At 41.1% G+C, this 18,408-nt stretch overlaps 1 protein-coding gene across 3 annotated transcripts in view; it reads right to left on the bottom strand.

Annotated features, from left to right (window-relative positions):
• ADRA1A (adrenoceptor alpha 1A) overlaps positions 1 to 18,408 on the bottom strand; it is a 251,406-nt gene that overhangs the window by 81,737 nt on the left and 151,261 nt on the right. The gene's annotated exons all lie outside the window — the stretch shown is intronic.

Raw genomic sequence — 18,408 nt, forward strand, 5'->3', positions numbered from 1 at the left:
GCCTTGGAGGTGCCTGCCTGCCCTGCTGCTAGCGTTTTGTCAGAGGGGGTTTTTAGTGCCACCAGGGGCATAATAACTGATAGGTACATTTGCCTGTCAATTGAAAATGCTGACAGGCTGACTCTTATCAAAATGAACAATGCCTGGATTTGCCGAGACTTCTCAACCTCACAGGATTACACCAGCGGAACATAAAGCCAATTCAAATGTAGGGTCATCAGGCGGCACTCACTCAAAATCTTTAGAGGATCATCAGGCGGCCCTCACTCAAAATCTTTATAGAGTCATCAGAGGGCCTTCACTCAAAATTTTTGTAGGGTCATCATGCATCCCTTGCTCTTAATTTTTCCAGGGTGTGTATAATTCCCTCCTTCCTGATTTTTACAGGATGTGTATGAGGTCTAACTCTACAATTCTCTTACACATACAGTGGGGGAAATAAGTATTTGATCCCTTGCTGTTTTTGTAAGATTGTCCACTGACAAAGACATGAACAGTCTATAATTTTAAGGGTATGTTAATTTTAACATTGAGAAATATAGTATCCAAAAAAAATCAAGAAAATCACATTGTATAAATTAATTACATTTTTTTGCATTTTGCAGTGAGAAATAAGTATTTGATCCCCTATAAACCATTATGAGTTCTGGCTCCTACAGACCAGTTAGACGCTCCTAATCAACTCGTTACCTGCATTAAAGACAGCTGTCTTACATAGTCACCTGAATAAAAGACTCCTGTCCACAGACTCAATTAATCAGTCAGACCTCTACAACATGGTCAAGACCAAAGAGCTATCTAAGAATGTCAGGGACAAAATCATAGACCTGCACAAAGCTGGCATGGGCTACAAAACCATAAGTAAGACGCTGGGTGAGAAGGAGACAAATGTTAGTGCAATAGTAAGAAAATGGCTGTCAATCGACATCGATCTGGGGCACCATGCAAAATGTCACCTCGTGGAGTATCTTTGATCATGAGGAAGGTGAGATATCAACCTAAAACTACACGGGGGGAATTTGCTAAGGATCTCCAGGCAGCTGGGACCACAGTCACCAAGAAAACCATTGGTAACACATTACGCCTTAAAGGTTTAAAATCCTGCAGTGCCCGCAAGGTCCCCCTGCTCAAGAAGGCACATGTGCAGGCCCATCTGAAGTTTGCCAATGAACACTAGATAATTCTGTGAGTTATTGGGAGAAGGTGCTGTGGTCAGATGAGAAAAAAATTGAGCTCTTTGGCATTAACTCAACTCGCCGTGTTTGGAGGCAGAAGAAGGATGAGTACAACCCGAAGAACATGGTCCCAACCATGAAGCATGGTGGGGGAAACACTATACTTTGGGGTGCTTTTCTGCAAAGGGGACATGACAACTGCACCGTACTGAAGGGAAGATGGATGGGGTCATGTATCGCAAGATTTTGGCCAACAACCTCCTTCCCTCAGTAAGAGCATTGAAGATGGGTCGTGGCTGGGTCTTCCAGCAAGACAATGACCCAAAACATACAGCCAAGGCAACAAAGGAGTGGCTCAAAAAGAAGCACAGTAAGGTCATGGAGTGGCCTAGCCATTCTCCAGACCTTAATCCCATAGAAAACTTATGGAGGAAGTTGAAGCTCCGAGTTGCTAAGTGACCGCCTCAAAATCTTAATGATTTAGAGATGATCTGCAAAGAGGAGTGGACCAAAATTCCTCCCGACATGTGCGCAAACCTCATCATCAACTACAAAAAACATCTGACTGCTGTGCTTGCCAACAAGGGTTTTGCCACCAAGTATTAAAGGGAATCTGTCACCCCCTTGTCACCCCACTGGCCGATATCCGACCTCTACTATGGGCATACAGGTGATAGAAAATTAAATCTATAAACAGGGCCCTGTGACGTGCAGGGGGGGGGGGATGGTAATTTAGCACAGAGGCAGTGATTTAGGGAAATAGTAAGCAGATAGGAGGGGTTTGCTTGGCGTCCCCCAGATGCCAAGCCTCTGGAAAACAGACTTTATAAAACCAGATTTCTGTGCAATCAGACCTCTGCTATGGGCCATACAGGTAAGTATAGATTTACTTTTCTATCACCTGTATGCCCATAGTGGAGGTCTGATATCTCCCAGGAGGGTGACAGATTCCCTTAACGTGTTGTTTGCCAGAGGAATCAAATACTTATTTCTCACTGCAAAATGCAAAACAAATTATCTCATTTATACAATGTGGTTTTCTTGATTTCTTTTTGGGATATTCTATCTCTCAATTTTAAAATTAACCTACCCTTAAATTTATAGACAGTTCATGTCTTTGTCAGTGGGCAAACTTACAAAACCAGCAAGGGATCCAATACTTATTTCCCCCACTGTATATATGCATACCCCCCAGGGGTAAATGTTTTTCAGCCCTTGCACTTAGTACATAGGATTTACCAGTTTAGGAGTCTCACTCCTTAAAAATGGGAAAAAATGTTTTCTGAGGCCCTTCCCTACATGTCTACCAGAGTGTATTGCAGTCCCTCCTTCTAATTTTTAGCAGCCCTTGCACTATGTCCATAGGCTTAATGAGTCTAAGAGTCCCACTACTGTTTAACAGAATGTGTATGAAGCCCTGGCAGAATACTGGAGGGGAGATATGTTTCACTGAGGCTATTAGCTTCAGTGACACGTGGAAGTCTTCTCCAGCATGGTAGGTGCAGAGAGGGTTAATCAGCCATGTTTTAAAGGGCATGTTTCATTTGACTCAGGTGTGGTTCAGTATCTGGAGGCCAGCTCAAGAGAGAGGAGCTTGTGTTATTTTGTGCTTAACTGAACCGTGTGTTTTGCTAACCCTGAGTGGCCCGACCCTGGCAAGTACGAGGACTATGCTGGACATTTTCTTTTGTTTTGCTATTATGCCAGAAGGGCCATGTTTATTTCTATGAATTCTATATTGGTTTATGCCATTTAATAAACCAACAAGAAATTTAAAGAGACAGTGTTCCGTGTCTACCTCTGTGTGCAGCTGAGTGAGCCAATCTACCACAATGGTCAGTACGTTCCTCTGTAACTGAGAAAACAGCGTTTGAATTGATATGGAAATGATGATGAAAGCTACGGTAGATATGAAGCCTCTGTCACTCCAGCTGTATTCCCTACAAAGAACAGCCTCCTCCTGCTTCACTGAAGGCTCTATTGCCAGAAATCACACAGCATAGAATCTGTCAACCAAGCAGGAGGAGGCGGTGCTGTGCAGGGAATAGAGCTGGAGTGACAGAGGCTTCAGATCTTTCATATCTCTTCTGCCTCATTTGCATATTAATTCAAATACTAATTTCTCAGTAACAGAAATGGACTGGCCATGCAATAGTATTGCTGGTCTTATCTTTGAAAGAGCTACCTGTGCACATAAATAGTTTTGGAGTGAAATTCTGAGGCCACATTCAAAATATATTACAAAATAACCTCTAGTCTCAATAAACAATATAATCACAGACATACAGTATATTATTGATGGGACTAGTTGTACCTTTGTAATGTTTTTTTTTGCTTTTAGTAGAATTAGTATAAGCTTTTTGCAATATGCTATAGATATTAATATAATTATGTACACATCAGGTCAACTAGTATGTGATTGAGTGTATGTATTATAGCAGAATTATTGTTAACGCTACATGCTTTCTGATATAATCATTAATACTATATGGTACCAATGGATCAATGTGTAACAATTATTGTGATAATCTAACTGTAATTAGGAGCTCTGGTTATATACAATATACAGATATGTGCCGCAAACCTTCAAAAGTGATTTCTTAAGAAGCAACACAAAAAAAGTATATATTTATACATTGTATAATTTAACATCACAGTTTAGTGTAAAAGTATGTATATATACATATTAAGCAAGTTGAAGATGAAATGATCTCTAAAAGGCCCAATGTTAAAGATGACACATTTCCTTTGTTAGGCAAAAAAATATATATATAGCAATTTTTTTTTTGCATTTTAAATATTACAAAAATTAGAATGGGCCGATGCAAAAGTTATATATATTTATTTTCTTTTGCCAAAAATATAAAGGAAATATGTTACCTTTAATTTAGGCCTTTTAGAGATCATTTTATCTTCTTGCTTAACTATTCACAATAATAGTCATTTTGACCAGGGGTGCCCAAACTTTTACATGCCCCTGCATTCACACAGACATGCCCCTGTATTAACACAGAAGGTGGACACAGACATAAGAGAACCCCTGTGCAAGAACAGAAAATGGACCCTTTGCAGTCTTATATGTGTCGGGGAAGTTGGTCTCTCCATTTCTAGTCCATCGCCGTATACACTAATATATATATATATATATATATATATATATATATATATATATATATACATACACAGGTGCTACTCAAAAAATTAGGATACAGGTGCTTCTCACTAAATTAGAATATCATCAAAAAGTTATTTTATTTCAGTTCTTTCATACAAAAAGTGAAACTCATATATTATATAGTCATTACAAACAGAGTGATCTATTTCAAGTATTTATTTCTGTTAATGTTGATGATTATGGCTTACAGCCAATGAAAACACAAAAGTCATCATCTCATTAAATTAGAATACTCCATAACACCAGCTTGAAAAATGTTTTTAAAATCCGAAATGTTGCCCTACTGAAATGTATGTTCAGTAAATGCACTCAATACTTGGTCGGGCTCCTTTTGCATCAATTACTGCATCAATGCGGCGTGGCATGGAGGCGATCAGCCTGTGGCACTGCTGAGGTGTTATGGAAGCCCAGGTTGCTTTGATAGCAGCCTTCAGCTCGTCGGCATTGTTGGGTCTGGTGTCTCATCTCCCTCTTGACAATACCCCATAAATTCTCTATGAGGTTAAGGTCAGGCAAGTTTGCTGGCCAATCAAGCACAGTGATACTGTTGTTTTTAAACCAGGTATTGTTACTTTTGGCAGTGTGGACAGGTGCCAAGTCATGCTGGAGAATGAAATTTTCATCTCCAGAATGTCACCTGCCCTTCAGAAAGCGGTGTGGATACACCACGAAACGCGCGTTGAGCTTTTTTTCTACCATCCTCTCCCCCCTCCTTCTGGGCTGTGCTTTTCTGCCAGGTATCCACTTCATGGAATGACATTGTTTTAGCACTTAGACCCTGACACAGATTCTCCTATGATATAGCACTGGTGCCTCTCTCGCCCCTGCCTATTCAGCAGTTAGTGGGATTACATGTATTGGGCTGATTCTGTGTCTCTGTTCATAGCTATTTATTGTATTTATTATCTATGATGGGCAAGTGTGCAATTCTGTTAATCCATGGGTCTACTATGACCTCACTATTACCAATGTGCCTGGCTTGAAAGCTGTTTTTATCATCTAGTCACCTCATGGTTTCTTTCTTCACCTATGTTTTTATTCTTGTATTCACTAATAAATAGAGATTTTTTGCAATATATGCTGAGTTGTTCTCCTCCTTTATATATGTTTCTTCGGCATGCATATGGACAGATGTCTGTCATCTAGACAAGCTATCTGTCCATTTTTTGTATATTAGATGGCATTTCTTGTGTATATGACCTCCCTACAATGCCTGGGCATGCTCCTGATGAGGTTGCGGATGGTCTCCTGTGGGATCTCCTCCCAGACCTGGACTAAGGCATCCGCCAACTCCTGGACAGTCTGTGGTGCAACGTGACGTTGGTGGATAGAGCGAGACATGATGTCCCAGATATGCTCAGTCGGATTCAGGTTTGGGGAACAGGCGGGCCTCTCCATAGCTTCAATAACTTCATCTTGCAGGAACTGCTGACACACTCCAGCCACATGAGGTCTGGCATTGTGCTGCGTTAGGAGGAACCCAGGGCCAATCGCATCAGCATGTGGTCTCACAAGGGGTCTGAGGATCTCATTTCGGTACCTAATGGCAGTCAGGCTACCTCTGGCGAGCACATGGAGGGCTGTGCGACCCTCCAAAGAAAGGCCACCCCACACCATTACTGACCCACTGCCAACCGGTCATGCTGAAGGATGTTGCAGGCAGCAGATCGCTCTCCACGGCGTCTCCAGACTCTGTCACGTCTGTCCCATGTGCTCAGTGTGAACCTGCTTCCATCTGTGAAGAGCACAGGGTGCCAGTGGCGACTTTGCCAATCCTGATGTTCTGTGGCAAATGCCAAGCGTCCTGCACGGTGTTGTGCTGTGAGCACAACTCCCATCTGTGGACATCGGGCCCTCATACCACCCTCATGGAGTCGGTTTCTAACCGTTTGTGCAGACACATGCACATTTGTGGCCTGCTGGAGGTAATTTTGATGGGCTCTTGCAGTGCTCCTCCTGTTCCTCCTTGCACAAAGGCGGAGGTAACGGTCCTGCTGCTGGGTTGTTGCCCTCCTACGGCCCCCTCCACGTCTCCTGGTGTACTGGCCGGTCTCCTGGTAGCGCCTCCAGCCACTGGACACTACGCTGATAGACACAGCAAACCTTCTTGCCACAGCTCGCATTGATGTGCCATCCTGGATGAGCTGCACTACCTGAGCAACTTCTGTGGGTTGTAGAGTCTGTCTCATGCTACCACGAGTGTGAAAGCACAGCCAACATTCAAAAGTGGCCAAAACATCAGCCAGAAAGTATTGTTAATTAGATGTGGTCTGTGGTCCCCACCTCTAGAGTCACTCCTTTATTGAGGGTGTCTTGATAATTGCCAATAATTTCCATCTATTGTCTATTCCATTTGCACAACAGCATGTGAAATTGATTGTCAATCAGTGTTGCTTCCTAAATGAACAGTTTGATTTCACAGAAGTTTGATTTACTTGGAATTATATTCTGTTGTTTAAGTGTTCCCTTTATTTTTTTGAGCAGTGTATATATATATATATATATATATATATATATATATATATATATATATATATATATATTAACAGTACAGACGAAAAGGTTGGACACACCTTCTCTTTTAAAGATTTTTCTGTATTTTCATGACTATGAAAATTGTACATTCACACTGAAGGCATCAAAACTATGAATTAACACATGTGGAATTATATACTGGCCTCCACAGTCAACAGACCTGAACCCAATCGAGATGGTTTGGGGTGAGCTAGACCGCAGAGTGAAGGCAAAAGGGCCAACAAGTGCTAAGCATCTCTGGGAACTCCATCAAGATTGTTGGAAGACCATTTCCGGTGACTACCTCTTGAAGCTCATCAAGAGAATGCCAAGAGTGTGCAAAGCAGTCATCAAAGCAAAAGGTGGCTACTTTGAAGAACCTAGAATATAAGACATATTTTCAGTTGTTTCACACTTTTTTGTTAAGTATATAATTCCACATGTGTTAATTCATAGTTTTGATGCCTTCAGTGTGAATGTACAATTTTCATAGTTATGAAAATACAGAAAAATCTTTAAATGAGAAGGTGAGTCCAAACTTTTGGTCTGTACTGTATATATATATATATGTATATATATATATATATATATATATATATATATATATATATACTGTATATAAAACACACACATATACAGTGGGGAAAGTAAGTATTTGATACACTGCCGATTTTGCAAGTTTTCCCATGTACAAAGAATGGATAGGTCTATAATTGTTATGGTAGGTACACTTCAACTGTGAGAGAGAGAATCTAAAAAGATTCCAGAAAATCATATTGTATGATTTTTACATAATTAATTTGCATTTTATTGCATAAAATAAGTATTTGATACAATAGAAAGACAGAACTTAATATTTGGTACAGAATCCTTTGTTTGCTATCAGTGTGTCAAGAGTGGGTCAAGAGGGTTGCATTGACAATCCAACACAATGGGCAGCACTTTGAACACATTTTATAAGTGGTCATAAACTTGTAAAAAACTTATGAAAGAATAAAGTTACATTAAAACCAAGCACACCATTGTTTTTAGTATGAAATTCTCAATAGGTTTGATGTGTCACATGACCCTCTTCCCATTGAAAAAAAATAATAGTTGGATCCAAAATGGCCGACGTCAAAATGGCCGCCATGGTCACCACCCATCTGGAAAAGTTTTCTCCCTCCCATATAACAAACAGGAAGTTGATATCACCAACCATTCCCATTTAATTTAGGTGTATCCATATAAATGGCCCACCCTGTATATATTTATATATATATATATATATATATATATATATATATATATATATATATATAATATATATATATATATATATATATATATATACACACATATATATATACTCATGGATCTTTATTTTATGAGCGGCTGAAAGAGCTGGGTGGGATTGACTGCTCAGTTACATCCAGTTCCGGGTCTTGGTACGGGCTCTAAAAAGCAGCTTGCATGCCTTATCTGGTGTATGTGAATTGAGGTGTGCAGACCTCCAGTGTTGTCTATCTTTGCTAAGGACTAAAGAGGTGGACACTAACCCCAGTGAACGAACCCGTACTACTGTATGGACTATTTACTGTATGTTTTCAGCTTGTGCCTGAAAATGGTGTTCTGTTTATGTTGGAGCGATTTATGGACTAATATAAATCTCTCTCATTTGCACCAAGACCTCTCTCATTTGCCTACCTGAAACCACTGCCAAAGAGTGAGTGGATATCTACAATATACAGGGTGGTCCAAAAGTAGGTGGGCAGAAAATAATAACATTTATTTTGATTTATGTATAAAATTATATTTACTCACACAAGCATAACATTGACAATTAAATTTTATTCTGAACAATAATACAAAAGCCCATAAATTTTATCAACGCAGGTGCTCAAACTGTTTTCCATTACAATTTGCACAGCTTTGAAGCCTGCCTCTTATGCTTCGACAAACTTTTTTGCACAAGTCTCTTTGGGTATTAATTTCTTGAAATGCATCTCTTACGTAATTTTTCAAATCACTGACACTTTTTGGTTTTCGACTATAAACTTTGTCCTTGAGTACTCCCCAAAAGAAAAAATCCATTGGGGTCAAGTCTGGTGAACGTGCCGGCCAATCAAGTGGGCCTCTTCGGACAATCCATTTATTAGGAAATGTTTCATCAAGATACTCGCGGACTACTCTTGAATAATGAGGAGGGGCCCCATCTTGTTGGAAATAAAGGTCATTTGAATTAGGCTGTTGCTGTAACTGGGGAACAACTTGATTCATTAGAATTTCGAGATACTTACCTCCTGTGACTGTTCCATCAAAAAATATTGGTCCTAAAACACCAAAACTTGAAATACCACCCCAAACACTGACACCAGGCTCATTTAGTTGTTGCTCTAATGTTAAATGCATGTTTATACAAGTAAATACAATTATGTCTGTTAATATGGCCGGATAATTTGAAAGAAGCTACATCACTCCACATAATGTAATCTAAAATTACTGGATTTTCTTCAATTTTCGTTAAGCATAATCTCACTAAATTGCAGTCGCCTGTCTGGATCATCATCCAATAAACCATGAACTAGACGTGGACTATAAGCTTTCCACCCAATAGATTTCAGGATTCGCATGATAGAAGCTCGTGAAATTCCCAATTCCACAGAGGCTCTTCTGTGGACTTTTTTGGACTCTGAACAAATGTTTCAGCAACAAGTTGTTTATTATCTTCTGTACAGACTGTTTTAGGTCGACTGTTTTTTGGAGCATTAAGGATTGAGCCAGTGGCATTGAATTTGTCAGGAATGCGGTAAATGTTTTGTCTCTTTGGGGCTTAAGTACCAAATGTTTCAACCCAATTTGCTCTAACGGTTTCAGCATTTTGATATTTCCAATACTCTGTTAAAATCCATTTTCTTTGATCTGTATTTAAATTATTTGCCTTCATGTGTTATCTGAATTATTTGAAAAGAAAACAGATTTGGGGGAGATCTATCTGTGAAAACTAGATCTGTGAAACTGGCTCAGTTGCCCTTAGCAACCAATCAGATTCCACCTTTCATTTTCCAAAGAGTCTGTGAGGAATGCAAAGTGGAATCTGATTGGTTGCTAAGGGCAACTGAGCCAGTTTCACTCTACACCATGTTTGATAAATCTCCCCCTTCATAACCTTATTACACTTTCTGTGCACCTACTTTTCCTACTTTTGGACAATCCTGTATATATATATATATACAGTTGAAACCAGAAGTTTACATACACTATATAAAAAGACACATATGCATGTTTTTCACAATATCTGACATGAAGCCAGAATAAATCTTGCCTGTTTTAGGTAAATTAGGATTACCATAATTTTTAATATTTGCCAATTGCCAGAATAATGATCGCTGCTAAAGAAAATTAATTTTCACTGCTCCCCATGCCCGTGGGTGTGGGGAGCAGTGAATATTCATTTTCCTTAATAGCGCGCACACTGTACCTGCAGCGCGGCTCCTGCTGCGGCCGGCGGTCTATGTGCCCGCTATTAAAAACCATGAATATTCTCTACAACCCACTCCCATGGGCAGCACCGTGGCTCCGTGGTTAGCACTACAGCCTTGCAGTTCTGGGGTCCTGGGTACAAATCGCACCAAGAACAATATCTGCAAGGAGTTTGTATGTTCTCCCCGTCTTTGTGTGGGTTTCCTCCGGGTTCTCCGGTTTCCTACCATACTCCAAAGACATATTGATAGGGAATGTAGATTGTGAGCCCCAATGTGGACAGTGCCTGTAATGTCTGTAAAGCGCTATGGAATTAATGGTGCTACATAAGTGAGTAAAATAAATAAATAAGTTCATGGTCTTTAATAGCGGGCACACTGACCACTGAGCGCAGCAGGAGCCACGCTGTGGCTTCAGTGTGTGTGCTTTTGAAGAGGGTGAATGGACACTACTCCCCTCGCACACAATCCCGGAGTGGGGAGCAGTGACTATTCTGGCACAGCACTTCACTGTGTGAGGGCGCATGGCAGGGACGCCATGCGCGGCTCACACAGTGAGAGTGACGGCAGCGGAGCAGGACGCAGCACTGGACGAGAGAGGAGGTGAGTATGATTGTTCATTTTTTTTGTCGGCAACGTAATGGGGATCAGAGGGTGCCAAGCATACCAGAATGGAGGGGTGCCATGCATATCAGAGGGGTGCCAAGCATACCAGGATGGAAGGGTGCCAAGCATACCAGGATGGAGGCGTGCCAAGCGTACCAGGATGGAGGGGTGCCAAGTGTACCAGGATTGAGGGGTGCCATGCATACCAGTATGAGGGGTGCCATGCATACCAGGATCAAGGGGTGCTATGCATACCAGAATGAGGTGTGCCAAGCATACCAGGATCAAGGGGTGCCAAGCATACCAGGATCAAGGGGTGCCATGCATACCAGGAACAGGGGTGCCATGCATACCAGGATCAAGGGGTGCTATGCATACCAAGATCAAGGGGTGCCAAACATACCAGGATCAAGGGGTGCCAGGCATACCAGGATCAAGAGGTGCCATGAATACTAGGATCAAGGAGTGCCATGCATACCAGGATAGGGGAATCAAGGGGTGCCATGCATACCAGGATGGTGGATCAAGGGGTGCCATGCATACCAGGATCAAGGGGTGCCATACATACCAGGATCAAGGAGTGCCAAGCATACCAGGATCAAGGGGTGCCATGCATACCAGGATGGGGGATCAAGGGGTGCCCTGCATACCAGGATTAAGGGGTGCCATGCATACCAGGATTGGAGATCAAGGGTTGCCATGCATACCATAATGGGGGATTGGGATGCCATGCATACCAGGATGAGGATGAGGGCCACGTATACCAGGATGGGGATGAGAGCCATGTATACCTGGATGGGGATGAAGGCCGCGTATACCAGGACGGGGATGAGGGTCACATATACCAGGAAGGAGGGGCCATACTTACCAGGAAGGAGGATATTAACAGAATTGGGGGACATTACCCCAATACCAGTGTTAGCAGCAGACCCCCTCCCCCATAACAGTGCATCATTACCACATTTTTTGCTTACATTTTTTTTTTCTATTTTCCTCCTCTAAAACCTAGGTGCGTCTTATGGTCCGGTGCATCTTATAGTCCAAAAAAGATGGTATATATACAGTGGGTACGGAAAGTATTCAGACCCCTTTACATTTTTCACTCTTTGTTTCATTGAACCATTTGGTAAATTCTAAAAAGTTAATTTTTTTTTTCTCATTAAAGTACACTCTGCACCCCTTTCCTCAGACACTCATATTTAAGTCACATGCTGTCCATTTCCTTGGGATCCTTCTTGAGAAGGTTCTACTCCTTCATTGGAGTCCAGCTGTGTTTAATTAAACTGATAGGACTTGATTTGGAAAGGCACACACCTGTCTATATAAGACCTCACAGCTCACAGTGCATGTCAGACCAAATGAGAATCATGAGCTCAAATGAACTGCCCAAGGAGCTCAGAGACAGAATTGTGGCAAGGCACAAATCTGGCCAAGGTTACAAAAAAATTTCTGCATTACTCAAGGTTCCTAAGAGCACAGTGGCCTCCATAATCCTTAAATGGAAGAAGTTTGGAACCACCAAAAATATCGTTAGACTTGACCGTCCAGCCAAAATGAGCAATTGTGGGAGAAGAGCCTTGGTGACAGAGGTAAAGAAGAACCCCAAGATCACTGTGGCTGAGCTCCAGAGATGCAATAGGGAGATGGGAGAAAGTTCCACAAAGTCCACACAGTCAACTATCACTGCAGCCCTCCACCAGTTGGGCCTTTATGGCAGAGTGGCCCGACGGAAGCCTCTCCTCAGTGCAAGACATATGAAAGCCGTCATAGAGTTTGCTCAAAAACACATGAAGGACTCCCAGACTATGAGAAATAAGATTATCTGGTCTGATGAGACGAAGAAAGAACTTTTTGGTGATAATTCTAAGCGATATGTGTGGAGAAAACCAGGCACTGCTCATCACCTGCCCAATACAATCCCAACAGTGAAACATGGTGGTGGCAGCATCATGCTATGGGGGTGTTTTCAGCTGCAGGGACAGGACAACTGGTTGCAATTGAAGAAAACATGAATGTGGCCAAGTACAGAGATATCCTGGATGAAAACCTCTTCCAGAATGCTCTGGACCTCAGACTTGGCCGAAGGTTCACCTTCCAACAAGACAATGACCCCAAGCACACAGCTAAAATAACAAAGGAGTGGCTTTAGTACAACTCTGTGACCATTCTTGACTGGCCCAGCCAGAGCCCTGACCTAAACCCAATTGAGCATCTCTGGAGAAACCTCATAATGGCTGTCCACAAACGTTCACCATCCAACCTGACGGAACTGGAGAGGATCTGCAAGGAAGAATGGCAGAGGATCCCCAAATCCAGGTGTGAAAAACTTGTTGCATCATTCCCAAGAAGACTCGTGGCTGTACTAGCTCAAAAGGGTGCTTCTACTCAATACTGAGCAAAGGGTCTGAATACTTATGACCATGTGATATTTCAGTTTTTCTTTTTTACATTTCTGTATTTTTTCAGTCAAAATGGGATGCAGAGTGTCTTTAATGAGAAAAAAAATGAACTTTTTAGAATTTACCAAATGGCTGCAATGAAACAAGGAGTGAAAAATTTAAAGCGGTCTGAATACTTTCCGTACCCACTGTATATATATATATATATATATATATATATATATATATATATATATATATACTGCTCAAAAAAATAAAGGGAACACTCAAATAACACATCCTAGATCTGAATGAATGAAATATTCTCATTGAATACATTGTTCTGTTCAAAGTTGAATGTGCTGACAACAAAATCACACAAAAATCATCAATGGAAATCAAATTTATTAACCAATGGAGGCCTGGATTTGGAGTCATCCCCAAAATTAAAGTGGAAAAACACACTACAGGCTGATCCAACTTTGATGTAATGTCCTTAAAACAAGTCAAAATGAGGCTCAGTATTGTGTGTGGCCTCCACATGCCTGTATGACCTCCCTACAATGCCTGGGCATGCTCCTGATGAGGTTGCGGATGGTCTCCTGTGGGATTTCCTCCCAGACCTGGATTAAAGCATCCGCCAACTCCTGGACAGTCTGTGGTGCAACATGACGTTGGTGAATGGAGCGAGACATGATGTCCCAGATGTGCTCAATCGGATTCAGGTCTGGGGAATGGGCGGGCCAGTCCATAGCTTCAATGCTTTCATCTTGCAGGAACTGCTGACACACTCCAGCCACATGAGGTCTGGCATTGTCCTGCATTAGGAGGAACCCAGGACCAACCGCACCAGCAGATGGTCTCACAAGGGGTCTGAGGATCTCATCTCGGTACCTAATGAGAGTCAGGCTGCCTCTGGCGAGCACATGGAGGGCTGTGCGGCCCTCCAAAGAAATGCCACCCCACACCATTACTGACCCACTGCCAAACCGGTCATGCTAAAGTATGTTGCAGGCAGCAGATCGCTCTCCATGGTGTCTCCAGACTCTGTCACGTCTGTCACATGTGCTCAGTGTGAACCTGCTTTCATCTATGAAGAGCAAAGGGCGCCAGTGGCGTCTTTGCCAATCCTGGTGTTGTGTGACAAATGCCAAGCGTCCTGCATGGTGTTGGGCTGTGAGCACAACCCCCATCTGTGGACGTCGGGCCCTCATACCACCCTCATGGAGTCGATTTGTAACCGTTTGTGCAGACACATGCACATTTGTGGCCTGCTGGAGGTCATTTTGATGGGCTCTGGCAGTGCTCCTCCTGTTCCTTCTTGCACAAAGGCGGAGGTAGCAGTCCTGCTGTTGGGTTGTTGCCCTCCTACGGCCCCCTCAACGTCTACTTGCGTACTGGCCTGTCTCCTGGTAGCGCCTCCAACCTCTGGACACTACGCTGACAGACACAGCAAACCTTCTTGCCACAGCTCGCATTGATGTGCCATCCTGGATGAGATGCACTACCTAAGCAACTTCTGTGGCTTGCAGAGTCCGTCTCATGCTACCACGAGTGTGAAAGCACAACTAACATTCAAAAGTGACCAAAACATCAGCCAGAAAGCATTGGTATTGAGATGTGGTCTGTGGTCCCCACCTGCAGAACCACTCCTTAATTGAGTGGGTCTTGATAATTGCCAATAATTTCCATCTATTGTCTATTCCATTGCACAACAGCATGTGAAATTGATTGTCAATCAGTGTTGCTTCCTAAGTGGACAGTTTGATTTCACAGAAGTTTGATTTACTTGAAGTTATATTCTGTTGTTTAAGTGTTCCCTTTATTTTTTTGAGCAGTGTATATATATATATATATATATATATATATAAACACTAATACTTTTAGACTAAGCTGTGCTGTTCCAAATTGTTTGCACTGGATATGTCACATTTTTTCGATCATGAAAAATGTCATCTGCTATTCTTGCTAAGAGATTTTACAATAGCCTCAGTAATGTATTTGACTCCCCCCCCCCCAATTGAGTTTTATATTCATACTGATACTCTCCCAGGTTTTCCCATTTTTAAATATCATATTAAATATACAATACAAAATAACTTCAATGCCAGGTCAATGACAAATGGTATAAAATTCACTTAACTTAAACTTGACAATGATAATATGAAGTAAAGTAACACAAATTTCTGTTTGGAAAAACACTAAAATATTTTTTTCATTGCTGTATAGAATAAATCCCTCTGGAGAAGAGGTCAAGGAGAGGAGAAAACATTCCCTTGTCTTTTTCGTTACTTAATGATAACCAAGTATGGCAGGAAATCTTTCAATCTCCTTTACCAACTAGAAGCAAAAGTGAATAAGAGAAATTTAGATATGGACAACCCATTAGAAAATAAAGTACTGGAGTATAATGAGATAACAATTTGGAAGGTTTGAGAGACTGATCTGCAAACTGAAATAGTGTTATTTAGCTTTTGTCATCATTTATAGATAAATCAAGCATTAAATATTTCTAGCTTAGACCTGGTTCCATATCAGTAGGGGAATATGTCATATATTCTTACGCTTAAAGGGGTTGTCCCATGTGGACAGCTCATCTCTTTGTTTCAGAGTAGAGGGGGCTAAAAAGACCACTCCTCTTGCAGACACGGTGTGACTGGTGGCCATTGAATGGGCACTGTGTAATTCTACATTTCCCTTGCAGTCACAGATGAAGTAGAAATTAGTGACCACAATGAGCTTCAACTGATACATGCTTACTAATCCACAAGCCACATGTATCAGACAGGTTGCATGATTCATATAAGTTTAACTCTGAAAGAGTTCAGAGAAAAACATAGTTAATTAGCTGCTGGGAACAAAGCCATGCAGGAGACTAGGTGGACAAATGGGTCCCCAGCGACTTCTCCCTGCCCGCTGTCCTGGAATGATAGGTCTCTGCCTACAGTGACTAATAAACTGTTTTTCTCTGAAACACCGCAGCATAAATGGGTGGAATCATGCACCCAGTGTCTGATACATGCTGCCAGTGGATCGAGCAGCTTGTATCAGCTTTCAGGTTCCCTTTAACTATTACAACAAACCATTTTGGGGGTATAGATTTCAGAAAATTATTGGTCAAGCTACAGAGATGCAATTCACGTACCAATGACTAAAAAAATCCACACTACCAACACAAGTTTCAGCTGATACATATTGCTTTTTAAGAAGTATTGTTTTTATATTTTCACACAACCATCAGCCAAACTGGATGAAATGATCCATTTTGTCCATTTTATGTCGAAAGTGTATGAAAAGCTTTACACTGCATTTATGATAAAACATAGATGATAAGATTTACCAGATTCATGAATGGTGGATGACCATATTGACCTACAAGCTTCAATATGTCTATGTCTACACTATTCTAATGAGGAGAAGTTATAAACAGTATACTAGATGGAACATTAGGATTTTTTCCATGAATAATCTTACTATCATGTCTTAAACATCAAGTGACTGTAGAAAGTGACTTCTGACTAATGATAGAATTAGAGATTCTAGTGCAGAGCCATCTTTACTTCCAGCAGATAAATGGAGATGTTTACAGGGTCATTAATTCAATCTTAGTCTAATGTGTATGGGGGGCTTTAGTCTATTGTAAATTGTTATATTTTAACTATTAATAATTAAATGGGTTGCTTACTTCAACATATTTTTAGAAAGGCTCAGAATTAGTTAAAATAATTAAAAGAAACTCTCCACATATCACCAGTAACACCCAAAGATTTCTACCCAGACCTCCCCACCCAGTCTCTTCCAGGCTCAGCAATGACATCTCAGCATAGGGACATGAGACCACTGCAGATAGTCACTGGCTGGGGCGGGTCACTTCTGTAACCAGTGATTGGCTGAGTAGTCATTTCCTGTGTGTTGAGAATAACCAGGAAGTAGAAACCAACAGGGAGGAGTTATGGGAATACGGGGGAATTATATATTTTTTAATGTCATTCTGTGCCTTTTTTATACACTGACAACCCCTTGAACATGTTAATGATGTATGTCATTAATAAGAATATGTTTTCCATGGTCTAAAAATAATACACTATTTTTCCTATATGGGTTTTCCCACCTCCTATGAGAATATTGCTAGGATATGCTATCACTCTATGATCGGGGGGGTCTGATCTGAGACCTCCACATATCCTAAATTAAAGGGAAGTACTCATCGCTATCTCCCCCTATGTACTATGGCCTTTGTCTACTTGGTTGTGCGGGACCCTACAATACAGCCCAATTTCCTGAGCAGCTGAATATCTGTGCAGGAAAAATGATAGGGGTTCCAAGAGGTCAGACACCCAAAAAAGCAAAAAGTGAATGCGTATCATAGAGCTCTGCCCTCACTGTTATGAGATTGGAAAACCCTAAGAAATTTAGGTTTTTCTGCTGCAGGCTAAATATAAAGTCTATTAGCTTAAGACAACGTGACAGACTTCCCGAGTTAAATGAAGCTGAACAGTTTTGTCTATTATTTGTTTATTAATCATGAACTCTACGACAGGCAACTTGACAGAGGCAATTAGTAAAACCGCCAGAGTACTTACATTGTGTGTAAATATTTGTTTCCCCGAAAAACAAGGTTCAGTGTCTTGTCAACACAATCCTTGGTTGTCCGGCATTTATGACAAAAAATTCTAAATTATACTGATTATATAAGTTTATACATAATGCAGTCAAAGTTATAATATACGGTGAATTTTTTATACATGAATCACATATTTTTGGCTAAAAATCATTTTTCTCAATAGTGTTTTGTTAAAAAAAGTTGGACCATTCGGCTTGTGTACCTTTATATACTACAAGTTAAAGGGGTTTTCGTTTTTATTTTCTTTTTTAAAATTTGATAGAATGTAGCAATTGCTACAAAATAAAGAAATAATTATTACTTACCATTCTAGCAGTAGTGTTCATAAGGTGGTAAGGCCACTGATTGGCTGCAGCAGTCATGTGACTGATTTACAGGAAGTCATCACTTCCAATGAGATTCTGTACATCAGTCACGTGACCACTGCAGCCAATTAAAGACCTCAGCAAGCACATGCTATACATTAACACATGGT

The sequence above is a fragment of the Phyllobates terribilis genome, unplaced genomic scaffold (genome assembly GCF_046119375.1).
Source record: "Phyllobates terribilis strain yellow unplaced genomic scaffold, ASM4611937v1 Scaffold_11__3_contigs__length_659146591, whole genome shotgun sequence".
Classification (NCBI taxonomy): domain Eukaryota; kingdom Metazoa; phylum Chordata; class Amphibia; order Anura; family Dendrobatidae; genus Phyllobates; species Phyllobates terribilis.